This window comes from Protopterus annectens, chromosome 16.part0 (genome assembly GCF_019279795.1).
Source record: "Protopterus annectens isolate FY-2018-M chromosome 16.part0, PAN1.0, whole genome shotgun sequence".
NCBI classification, from domain to species: domain Eukaryota; kingdom Metazoa; phylum Chordata; order Ceratodontiformes; family Protopteridae; genus Protopterus; species Protopterus annectens.
The window spans coordinates 517,249,410-517,262,927 of record NC_056750.1 but is presented as its reverse complement, the minus strand read 5'-3'; the positions used below and the strand labels follow the sequence as shown (position 1 = coordinate 517,262,927).

Sequence of the window (13,518 nt, the reverse complement as noted above, 5' to 3'; positions counted from 1 at the left end):
TACATATATTCTTCCTGTTGGTTATAAACTAGTTATAATGGCAGCAAAACTAACACCAAGAGCCTAACTGGCTAACAGTATAAACGAGAAGCCTCTAGTCTGAAAACAACAGCCAAAAGCCTGACCGGCTAAAGTAAAATGGTGCAAAAAAACTGCAGCAAGCCTAACCAGGCTGGGATAGAGATATAATCATCACAAAAGGCCAACGACCTTACTAAAATAACAGGGCCACACTCAAGAATCTTAACACACTAATAAGAAAATTTATCTAAATGGAAATAAGTCCAAACGGACAACAGCCAACACTTTTTAGGACTATTAACCACTATACAGAGAGAAAAAGGATAGAATTTTATAGATTCACACATCTATTCCAATAAACGGCCAAGAGCTGTAAAGAACACCCGATCAGTTGCAGCGGCAAACTAGATCTGGGGAATGTAGTGGTGCATTGTGGGATAGGGCTTGGCCTCTAGCTGTTCGAGAACTCAAGCTTTGCTATTTGGTCGAATCGGAGCCAATGTTCAGCTCCGAACCCAACAGTAAAAATGAAGGCGAGATTAAACAACTTCACATTAAAGGATTTTTGATTGGAAACATACTGTCTGCCTTGCTTGGATTACTTTCGAATACATAGTAATTCTGTACAACTGTACATTTATTTATTTTATTTGCCTTAAGACGGGTTTAAGTTCGCTACTTCTACTACTATTGTCTGATCTGATTAATATACAGTGATTAAAAGGAGTTATGTACTTACCATAATGTTCCATGTGAGTTGCTCATCTCGCCTTTACTCTTACACGTGGGTTCGGAGCCGAGCCATCAGCTCCGAGTCGGCCGCTTTACTAGCTAAAGATCTCAGAATAGCTCGAGGCCAGGGCCCTATCCCATGATGCTCTATGCCCTACCCCAGATCTAGTTTGCTGAACTCAGCAACAATAAAAACTGAGAAGTACTCCAGCTGGAGTAAGAATCCCAGAAAAGACTACCAGACCCAAAGTCTACCCATCCTTTGAGACCCTGGCGGGGGATGGTGGGTGGGAATGTAAGAATAAAGTCGAAATGAACAACTTACACGGAACATTATGCTAAGTACATAACTTCTTTATGCAAAGTAGTTCAATCTCGCAGTTTACTCTTACACGTGGGTAGCGTCCCAAGCACCATAATCCTGGGTGGCTCAGTGGAGTATATTCCTGAGGACAGTGGAACCAAAGGAAGCCCTGACCATGGAGGCCCTGTCCACTTTATAATGAGTGATAAAAGTATGCGGCAAAGACCAAGTGGCAGCTGCACATAGTGTCCAAAGGTAAGCGAGCCGTAAAAGCCGAAGACGTAGAGATGGCTCTGGTTTAATGGGCCTTCACTCCATATTCCAATGTTTGATTCGTTGCAGAATAAACAAATTTAATGCAGTCAGTTAACCATTTAGAAAGGGTAACTTTAGAAACTGGTAATCCTTTTTCTTGGCGTCAGCATAAGACACAAAAAGTTGGTCGGAACTTCTAAATTTTTTTGTCCTGTCCAACTTGTATCTCAATTGTCTATGGACATCAAGTTTATGCAACATGTATTCCAGTTGATTAGAATGATTACGGAAAAATGTTGGAAGTTCAATAGTTTGGTTCAGATTGGTCTCAGAACACACTTTTGGCAAAAATGAAGGATTAGTCCTCAGAGAAACCCTATCCGGATGAAACACCAAATACACTGGTTTGACAGAGAGCTTGGAGCTCACATACCCTGCGTGCTGAGGTGATGGCCTCCAAGAAAATAGTCTTCCAAGAGAGGAACTTCAAATGACAGGATGATGCAGGTTCAAAGGGAGGAAGAATAATCCGGGACACTACAAAATTTAAATTCCGGGGAGTAAATGGCTGTCTAACAGGAGGCTTGAGATGAATGGTGCCCTTAAAGAAGGCCCAACAAATCAGAGACATTAAGTTAGAACCCTCAGCTCCAAGATGAAAATTCGAGATGGCAGCCAAATGGACTAATTGTGGCAGCCAAAGCACCTTCTTGAAAAAGTTTAGAGAAAAATTCCAGAATACTAGCAATAGGGGCCACATAGTGATCAATGTTGTTTCGAGAAGCCCAAAGGGCAAATGCTTCCATTTACTAGCATACAACTTTCTGGTAGAAGCTTTATGGGAAGATACAAGAATGTGTTGTACCTCCGAAGAAAAATCATGTGACCTGGCTAGGAAGGGAATTGGAGTAGCCAGGCTGTCAGTCTGAGGGAACGAAGAGAGTCGTGGAGGGTTCTCTGACAAATGTGTCAGTAGGTCTGGAACTGGGTCCTGAATCCAAGGTTCCTCCAGTTGGTAGAGTCGGAGGAAGGGGAACCAAATCTGATGCCAAAGCGGGGCTATTAAGATTACCATCCTGCCGAGGGCTTTAGCTTTCTGTAAGCACTTGGGAATAGGAGGAAAAGCATACAGGAGTCCCAGGGACTAATCATGTATGAGCGAGTCCCTTGGGCTGTCCCCCGGTGGGGCATTCAGGTCAAAGTAGCTTCGGCATTTGGCATTTATAGGGGATGCAAACAGGTCACAACAAGGCTGGCCCCATCTGCGAAAAATCTTCTCCGCAACTTCATTTTTGAGGGACCACTCTTGAGGTAGCAGAATGGCTCTGCTCAATTTGTCCACTATTATGTTGGATTTCCCCGGGATATGCGTTGCTATAAGAAAGTGCCCGGTGGACACAGCCTAATTTTCAAGGCCTCTCGACACAGGGGATAAGACCTGGTTCCTCCTTGTTTGCTGATGTACCAGACTACCGACATGCTGTCCGCCTGTATGGCAATCGTCTCTAGAGAAAAGAGAGTCATGAAAGTGCTGCAATGCCAAAAGCACCACTCTCAACTCTAGAACATTGGATGTACAACTGTGACTCTGTCTCCGACCAGGTGCCTTGGGCAGTTTTTCCCTAAAATAACCCCCCACACCCAATTAGATAAGTGTCCATGGTCACCGTGGCTGACGGTGGGGGGAGAACAAATGGGCGACCCACCACAAGTTTTTGGCTGGTCAACCACCAGCGAAGATCCTTCTTGCAAGAGTCCGTAATCATGATTAAGAATGACACGGGAAAATGTTGGTATGACCACTGGGTGAATAGTAACCACTGAAGAATCATGTGCATTTGTCCCAGAGGAACTGCTATGAGCGTAGCTGCCATGGTTCCTAAGAGCTTCAGTACTTGATGGGCCGGGTACCTTCTTTCTCTGCAGAATGTCTGAGACCTGGTTCCGTAGAGAGTCTATTCTGTCCAGGGGTAATCTTATTGTGGCAGTGGTAGTTTCTAGTTCTGCTCCGATAAAGGAGAAATGCTGCAATGGCGACAACGCAGATTTCTCAAAATTGATAGTGATGTCTGAGAGCAGAGAGAGTGTGATCTCTGGACAGAATTAGTTGATGCCTGGAGGCAGCGGTAAGGACTTTTCCTGCAGCCTCTGAATTTCTATGGTTGTTTGATCCCTAAGACTGGGTGGAACTTCTGGGATTTTTGTGCTGACAGGCGGATTTTGTAGGAATGGAATGATATATCCTCTGGTAACTATGCTTTGTACCCAAGAATTTGTTGCAATTCCTAGCCAGGCATTCAGATACAAAGCCAAGTGACCCTCGACTGCGTCCAGAGCAGGACAGTCGGGCCTCCTCTCAGGAGCACTGGTAGGGCTTGCCAACGAACTGACCCCTATCACCCTGGTTCTGCGGACCCCCTCTGCCACCAGGGTGGCGTCTTCCGTTATTGCCCCCTCCTCTGCCCCTGGAGGGGGGTTCACTACATGTGTTCTGGAAAGCTCCTTGCGACTTTCGGAACCACATTTTTCCACTTTTCTGCCCTTTGGGGTATGGTCTAGTAGGAGTGGAAAATGGACTCCTACGGCAGACAGAGTCTTTCCCTCCTGCTCACATCTAGTGAGTGTCTACATGACTTTGGGCCCAAACGGGGAAGAGCCATCAAATGGGGTATTGACAAAGGAAGACTTAAAGGCTTCTGCAAAGGAGCATAAGCGCATCTAGGACGGTCTCCAAAGAGCTATCGCTGAACCTGCTGCCCAACTCGATCCATCGGCTGCACAGGAAATGAGCCGCATGGACAAGTTCACAATAGAATTAAGGGTATTAAGCTGTGTCGTCACCTTATCAGAGACAGCTTCATCTGTGTTGCCCTGTAGAGCATCTCCAAGCTCTTTGAGGACATCTCGTTGAAGACGGGTGAAATAAGTCAAATAGTTAAGCGATCGCATGGCAAATGTCGATGAACTAAAGATGCGTTTCCCGTATCTGTCCATTGTCCTAGAATCTCTATTAGGGGGATGGACAGTGGAAGAGGTTTCTGACATCTTTTTCTTGGTGGCCGCCACCACCACCATGGCATCAATGGGGACTCCCTTAGTGAAGAACATAGTCTTGGGGGGAGGTGTTTAATTTACTAGGCCTCCAAGGGACCCGTTTCACAGAATTAGGAGACTCCCAAGGCCTTAGAGCTACCAAATCCATCAGTTCAAAGTGCAGAATAACCCAGGAGGTGGAAGTTTGAGACCCAAAGGCCTTCAGGAGCACCAACTCATCCTCAGTAGGACTAACGGACTGCCAGTCACCCCTCTGCTTTAGGACTTCCAGGATATCCGCAAAGGAGATAGCCTCCGAGGGGGGCCGTGGGGACCCTTCCGATTCCTCTAAGTTGGTGCCTGGTGTCAACAATTCCTGAGGGGAATCTAAATGCCTCCTCTTGCATAATCTCTTTCTAGGAGCCTCATCAATGGGGGTTTCTGGTGAAGTCTCAGGAGAGCAGGTGTCATCCAATAGGGGTACCTGAGGCTCTGGGTCTCGACACCTGACAGGGACCTGCGATGTTGAGGCAGAATGCGGCACTTCAGGAGAGGAAGAGGAGGGACCTGACGATGTGTGTGTCTTAGACAACATAACCCTCCTCATAGCATCGAATGCACTGCTGCTTCGACTCGAAGAAGCAGCCGGTTCAGAGGAAGACAGCAACCTCCCCGGCGCCGAGACAGCAGGCTCAGAACCAGAGGACGGAGCCGAGCTCATCTGCGACAAAGCCCCAAGAGGAAGGGTCAGAACCGACGCATCGGTCCCCCACCCCCCCGGTGCAGACGAGAGAGTGTCTGCTCCGAGACTCTTCCAATGGAACCAAAGAAGTCGGGGTTGATGCAGCCAAAGGCACTGGGACAGGCCTCAGCTCCGAAGGCTCCACAACCATCAGATCCTCCTCCTCCGGCTCCAAAGGCCCTGCTTGGCTCGCAGAAGTAGTAGTCACAGCCAGTGAAACAGTGTCAGCCTTCAAACCCAGTTGGGACGAAGCAGACAGTAATTTAGCCAATGCCGGGTTCTCCAGAAGCCTCTGCACCACCCGGACTACATCGTCATCGGAAAGAGTCCTCGAAGAATGGGTCAAAGGAACCGAAGACGCCACAAATCAAAGGATTGGAGACTTCAGAGTTTTGGAGACCGGTTCCAAGGCCGGAGACCAGCTCACAGATATCTGTTCGGTGCACAGCTCCGAAGACTGCGGAGCAGGCGACCGTGCCCTCACAGAAAGGCTTGGAGCTGATGACCTGGGCTCCGAGGACACTTTCGAGGACTTCGACCCCTTCAAGGACTTGGAGGTCTGGTCAACCTTATCCAGGGATTCTTGAAAGTCTGGCTTCAACAAGCCTCTATCTAACAACTTCCTTCTCCGTTCTAATAAAACCCTACTGCTGAAGGAGTGGCAGATAGAGCATTCTTCTTGGAGGTGTACAGGCACCAAACAATAAACACAATTAACGTGTCCATCTGTAATGGACATTTTCTGCCCACAATTACACTTCTTGAAACCAGATCTTTGCTTTTCTTTCTGATCTGCCATGTTATACAAAACAGAACTGAAGTGATCAGAGCCCTGATCAACTTCGAATTACAATAAGTTCACAGAATCAACAGTAAACAGCAAACAAACCATGCTAAGATATAAAATCCCTGCACAACTAGGGATAAAACACGTTCAATACTTAACACACTATCTATTGATATAAAAAGGATAGAACACACACTAACTACTTAACACACTATCTTAGATTTAAAAGGGATACGGTAGCAAAATACAGTCCAGAGTTGAGAAATCCCTGTACAACTAGGCTACAATAGTAAATTTTAATGGCAACACACTGTATTTTACAAAGAAAAAACGGCCAGAGGCCTAAGAGCAATCGCTCCGTATAGAACGTTAATTATATAGTAAACAAAAACAAAGGCTAACCGCCCAAAAGTCCTACAAAGCAAAGTACACTATCTTAGTATCAATTTTTAAAGAGAAAAACACTTCAAATAAGTCAAAAGATAAAGTAATAAAGTTCTACTGGCCCAAGCTCTCCAAAGACCTTGCAATTAGTTGCAGCAGCAAACTAGATCGGAGGTAGGACAAAGAGCATCATGGGATAGGGGACTGGCCTCGAGCTATTCTGAGAGCTTTAGCTAGTAAAGTGGCTGACTTGTCAATAGCTCGGCTCCAAACCCACGTGTAAGAATAAACTGCAAGATTGAACAACTTCACATCTAGAGATATAGGACTGAAAATCTTCCACACACAAGTTTTACACTGTTTTAATTTATAGCAATTAAAAACACAGTTTTCTACAACTGCCCAATATTGTGTTTTACACATTTAAGTTGACTGTCCACTATCACACATACTCTCTGGTCAAATGGACAATGTGAATACCCCCAAGCCATAAACTGGCCAAAGCAAAGACATTTGTGTCCCAGTTATATGACCTGTAGAATCGTTTGAGGAAAAAAAAGCACCCACAATCTCCTGTACATCTGAGTGATGACATGCTACCAACTAACATAAGCCCTGAAGGACAGTGCACCCTTTGCTGACTCTATATGATGGGCAGACTGCAGCAATTCCAAGGCCCAAAAAGTCTCTTAGGATATTTAAATGTTGGAAAGGAAAACCAAGGGTGGCGCATTAACAGATTCTGCTGCTTAGTTCTCAGCTGGGGTGCCTTGTTTGTGGCATCTACATGTCTAGCTTGTGCCAATGTGGGTTTATTCCCACATTCACAAGAGTGATATTTGAACTGATGACACTGTCTGCAGATGTATGTGCAGGTGTGCATATATGATATGGAAAAAGAAAGGCTTGTCAAATCTTTTTCCATTCCCTTCTTACATAGTAAACGTTGTGGACAATAGTTGTTCATAACACTGCTACAGCAGCCGGATGCGATTAAACAGGAATGGATGTAAGGAAAGCCAAACCCTCCATAGAAGGATTTGTAGATGCAGACCTACCCATATCCAAGGAAACCTTCCTTAAACTTGTATCTAATGGAAAACTTAAGGTGCTAAACTCAAGAGAGGAAGAGGACGTTCAGAGGAAGACAGCAACCTCCCGGCCGAGACAGCAGGCTCAGAACCCAATGGAACCAAAGAAGTCGGGGTTGATGCAGCCAAAGGCACTGGGACAGGCCTCAGCTATCAGATCCTCCTCCTCCGGCTCCAAAGGCCCTGCTTGGCTAAGTAGTAGTCACAGCCAGTGAAACAGTGTCAGCCTTCAAACCCAGTTGGGGAAGCAGACAGTAATTTAGCCAATGCCGGGTTCTCCAGAAGCCTCTGCACCAAGAGTCCTCAAGAATGGGTCAAAGGAACCGAAGACGCCACAAATCAAAGGATTACCAGCTCACAGATATCTGTTCCCTCACAGAAAGGCTTGGAGCTGATGACCTGGGCTCCGAGGACACTTTCGAGGACTTCGACCCCTTCAAGGACTTGGAGGTCTGGTCAACCTTATCCAGGGATTCTTGAAAGTCTGGCTTCAACAAGCCTCTATCTAACAACTTCCTTCTCCGTTCTAATAAAACCCTACTGCTGAAGGAGTGGCAGATAGAGCATTCTTCTTGGAGGTGTACAGGCACCAAACAATAAACACAATTAACGTGTCCATCTGTAATGGACATTTTCTGCCCACAATTACACTTCTTGAAACCAGATCTTTGCTTTTCTTTCTGATCTGCCATGTTATACAAAACAGAACTGAAGTGATCAGAGCCCTGATCAACTTGAATTACAATAAGTTCACAGAATCAACAGTAAACAGCAAACAAACCATGCTAAGATATAAAATCCCTGCACAACTAGGGATAAAACACGCTCAATACTTAACACACTATCTATTGATATAAAAAGGATAGAACACACACTAACTACTTAACACACTATCTTAGATTTAAAAGGGATACGGTAGCAAAATACAGTCCAGAGTTGAGAAATCCCTGTACAACTAGGCTACAATAGTAAATTTTAATGGCAACACACTGTATTTTACAAAGAAAAAACGCCAGAGGCCTAAGAGCAATCATTATAGAACGTTAATTATATAGTAAACAAAACAAAGGCTAACCAAAGTCCTACAAAGCAAAGTACACTATCTTAGTATCAATTTTTAAAGAAAAACACTTCAAATAAGTCAAAAGATAAAGTAATAAAGTTCTACTGGCCCAAGCTCTCCAAAGACCTTGCAATTAGTTGCAGCAGCAAACTAGATCGGAGGTAGGACAAAGAGCATCATGGGATAGGGGACTGGCCTCGAGCTATTCTGAGAGCTTTAGCTAGTAAAGTGGCTGACTTGTCAATAGCTCGGCTCCAAACCCACGTGTAAGAATAAACTGCAAGATTGAACAACTTCACATCTAGAGATATAGGACTGAAAATCTTCCACACACAAGTTTTACACTGTTTTAATTTATAGCAATTAAAAACACAGTTTTCTACAACTGCCCAATATTGTGTTTTACACATTTAAGTTGACTGTCCACTATCACACATACTCTCTGGTCAAATGGACAATGTGAATACCCCCAAGCCATAAACTGGCCAAAGCAAAGACATTTGTGTCCCAGTTATATGACCTGTAGAATCGTTTGAGGAAAAAAAAGCACCCACAATCTCCTGTACATCTGAGTGATGACATGCTACCAACTAACATAAGCCCTGAAGGACAGTGCACCCTTTGCTGACTCTATATGATGGGCAGACTGCAGCAATTCCAAGGCCCAAAAAGTCTCTTAGGATATTTAAATGTTGGAAAGGAAAACCAAGGGTGGCGCATTAACAGATTCTGCTGCTTAGTTCTCAGCTGGGGTGCCTTGTTTGTGGCATCTACATGTCTAGCTTGTGCCAATGTGGGTTTATTCCCACATTCACAAGAGTGATATTTGAACTGATGACACTGTCTGCAGATGTATGTGCAGGTGTGCATATATGATATGGAAAAAGAAAGGCTTGTCAAATCTTTTTCCATTCCCTTCTTACATAGTAAACGTTGTGGACAATAGTTGTTCATAACACTGCTACAGCAGCCGGATGCGATTAAACAGGAATGGATGTAAGGAAAGCCAAACCCTCCATAGAAGGATTTGTAGATGCAGACCTACCCATATCCAAGGAAACCTTCCTTAAACTTGTATCTAATGGAAAACTTAAGGTGCTAAACTCAAGAGGCAACTTAGCCTGAACCACAAAACTGCATGGAAATGAAGGAGGTGACATGAAACATCTCCATGAAGACCTGCTGTGACAAAACTTCATGTTCGCTGTTAAATATTCATAATCTTCATTAGTAAGTGGAAACCTTTAACTCTGATTGTGGCAATCACCTGAAACTGCTGGTAGCAGAAAGTTTATGTACAATGCAAACTGACTTGCTTTCGGCTCCAAGAAAAGTCATCATAAGCTGATAGAAATACTAAGTGTGACTCTCTCTAGCAGCTATAAAGTAAATGAAACCCTAAAATTAGTTAAACAAAATAAAAACAAGCGAATGAGCACTGCCTTCACAGCCAGACAAGGCAATATCAGTATTACAGAAGACTGGAATCAATTACATCTGCAAAGTATAGTCAATCCACAGAAAACCAATGTGAGAAGGGACAGACACACTGGTTACTAACAGCTTATAGGGTATAACTAATTTAACTTATGTCCTGGCACATGAACAATGCCCCCCATCTCTATCAGTTACCAACAATGGTTATTTGCAGTAACCATAACCTTAAAACTCTATTCCTACTCCTGAAAGTACAACCTTAAGACAAAACTCAACACCCAACATTAACTCAAACTCTAATCCCAATACTAAAACTGTATCGAAGCCCTACAACTTTACTTTGAAATTACACAATAAAATGATTTGCTTTATTTACAATGTGCACCCTCCATTTTACTTCAAAAGTGGCACACCATTCACATTCTTAGCACAGCTCATGGTTACACTATTTCTGCACAAAATAAACTGGACCACAAATACTTTGAAACGAGTGCTCAGAGTTAAAATACATCATGAGAGGAAAAAAATGTTCAAGACCATCCACAAAGAAGCTGTGCCACCATCCCCTAAAAATAGGAAGTTTCTGTTTAAAGTTCAAAAAGCATAAATCTCTGGACCTCAACAAAAAGGTTATATTTCTTCAAAGAATAGTAATTTACCTTCAATAAGTGAGGACTCGTTTTTGCACAAATATTTGGGGAAATGTAATAAACTGTCACTAAGAGAATTGTTATGAAGGTACCTGTTACACCCACTAAGCCTATATATGGACATTAATCTTTTAATGTTGATACCAAAGCTCAACATATAAAACTGAGTGCCTCAGGCCTAGGCAGCATGCAAAAGTCTGTCTAATAGCCCATATGCAACCTTCAGAAGCAGAAAGAATCCCAAAGCAGAGGTAAAGGAGGCTGGCAAATTATAAAAAAGTAGCAGGAGCTGACAACAAACAGCTAACACAGCTGGCGCAATGCAAAAGCCAATCCACCTAGAAATAGTTTGTTTTGACACAGCTTGCCTCTGTGAACTCAAAAAGCAAAAAACAAGTAACTGCTGAGACTGCCTAAAATCTTTAGTCCTGCTCAAAATTGCCTGTGTACATCTAAAGTGCAAAATCCAAATGAATAGTTTGGTTTAAAGCCACACTAGAAACCACCTTAGCATAAAAGGAAGGATTAGACGTAACGAAACCCTGTTTTTCCAACACAAAATTGAGATCCCAAGCAGGAGTAGGAGCTCATCGGGGGTCTTATATTTCTTTGCCCTCTAAGAAACTGCTTGAACCAATCATAGTGAGCTGAAATTGCTGCAGCATGAATCTTTATGGAAGAGAAGGACAAACCTTTGTCCAATAATCAGTAAGATATTGAAGAGCCACACACATTAAATTAGGCTCTGAAAAATCCAAATTCTTTGTTGTACTCCAAAATAAAAATTCTTTTCTTTCATCGTACACTCTCCCTAGTACCTCCTTCTAGCTTCCATAATCACATTTTAACAGATGAGGAATCAGAGGGTAAAGGCCATGGAGGCTTTTTTAAGACTTTAGAAGAGGTGGTACCCACCAGTGTTGCGCCAATCTGGCTTTCAAGCTGTGTGATGAAACCCCTTTGTGCAATACTTTTAGGGAGTTCTGTGCTCCTGGCAGAAACCTTGCCTGAAGAGTCGTGCAGGCTGAATGACAGTGTCGAATCTTGGCAGTGCTGTGTCCATACATTTTTTTGATATACCATATTGCTCATTCCTCATTTGGCATTTACATGCACACCACCATAGAAGATGCCATGAACCCTAATGCTTGCTTGAAGGACTGTCCTTGCAGCAGGACTGATGAGATAGTTTCAGGCAGTCGTCCAAGTAACCTTTCTGATACAGGGACTGGCTGAATGGCCCCTATCTGGAGTAACGGGGCATTGTGTGGAAATAAAATCTGTAACCGTGATGAATGATATCCAGCACCCATCTGTCTTGGTGATTAAATCCCAAAAGCCCTTGCCTCTTTATCAGAGGGTACAGGATTTTTAACCACAGAAGCTTTAACACCTTTAGGCCTATAATACCTATCAGGCTTAACAGGAGCAGGAGGCAAGGAGTCAGGGTTCAGGAAGCCTCTGCATCATCCACATCAGAATCAGAATAAGCAGGAAACTCTTGCAAGTCTTCCACAGAAGACTCTGAAGCCTGTGAACACTGTTCAAAACTATCAAACTCCTGTTCCACCCTAGGCCTCTTATCAGGCGGGGCATAGAACCTCTAATCAGAGTAATCAAATCTTCTGCCATTTTAAGCATATGTTTCTTAGGCACAGAGCCCACAGAAGCTGAACTTGGCCTACCTCTAAAGAAGCTTTGGCCCTAACTACCTTGGGAAGAGGAAGAACAGTTACCTGAGAAGCCCCGTCAGCCTGGCCTACCTGCTGAGAGGGTACATCCTGTAACAGTAAAGTATCTGCCTGAGACTCCATAGAGACTCCTGGCAAAACCTCTGGCTTTTGTCCTTGCGCTTCTTTGATGAAGCGGGCGGGGCATCCGGCGGCATATTATATTATACAACGCTTCCCAAACACTAACCTAGCACAATCAAGCCTCCTCTTAATAGTGCGCTTGTTAAATCTAGCACAACCTAAACAAGGTATACACAATGTATGATAATAAATACAGTTATTCACTTTTTCTGACATAAATGTTCCCCAGCGAGGGATTCCAACTCTGTTTGGTCTGAAACACAATAGTCAGGACTGCAGCAAGGGAAGACGAAGAACATCAAGTACAGAACAGAAGCATCAACCTCAACATCACAATTAATATTGAAATACTATACGAACGAAGAAAAAAATGTACATGATCTCATGAGTTCGCTGTTAACAGAAGAGTGCTGCCATGAAATAAACAAACAATGACTTTTCTCCATATTCAGAATGACATTATACAATCAGACAAAACTATGAGGGTGGTGGGACCTAGCCCTGTGGGAGAGAGAGAGAAAGCGCTGACTGCACCCCAGATGACCTGTGTGAAACATCAGCATAGGTGATGAACTAGTAGTGTAAGAAGAAAGTGAGCAAACAATGCTGACTCAGCCAACTTTGGAGGAGGGAGGGAAGCAAGCAGCTTAGCTTGTCACAGCATTAAGAGCGAATCAAACTCCTTACTGCCCAGCACAGTGTTAGAAGCTCACATGCACCTCCTGAGTCAGCTATAGCAGAGTTCACAAGGCTGTGGGGGGTAAGGATACGACAGTCAGCAGGATTTGTACACTGGTCCACACCACACCTGGCACTCACTTCTACTGGGTAACACATGGGCTGGAGAGCTCTCACCACAAAGGAGGAACAAATAGGTTAAGCCACAGGAAGAGGACCTAATGGACTGATCCTGTGGAAATGCAGACAATCAATAACTAGGAAGTGGTAAAAAAAAAAAAAAAAAAAAAAGGCTTAGACCTCTACAATTAGAATGTTACTATTTGCTTGGATGTCATGTATAAATGATCTGTTCAAAAATGTAAAAGTGTATAGACCCCCTGCACAAACAAGTCTACCTCCAATCCAGACAACAGTAGTCTTCAGAACTCAGACTAAGAAAAATACACTGTTCAGAGAAAAAAAGGCACATTTAAATTTCTCAGCCAAGTCACTTTTTATAACCACTAGTCATATCAGCCAGCCAA

At 43.7% G+C, this 13,518-nt stretch overlaps 1 protein-coding gene across 1 annotated transcript in view; it reads right to left on the bottom strand.

The window, feature by feature from the left end:
* SPTAN1 (spectrin alpha, non-erythrocytic 1) overlaps window positions 1-13,518 on the bottom strand; it is a gene marked incomplete in the record, with an annotated part of 2,849,969 nt that overhangs the window by 1,957,333 nt on the left and 879,118 nt on the right.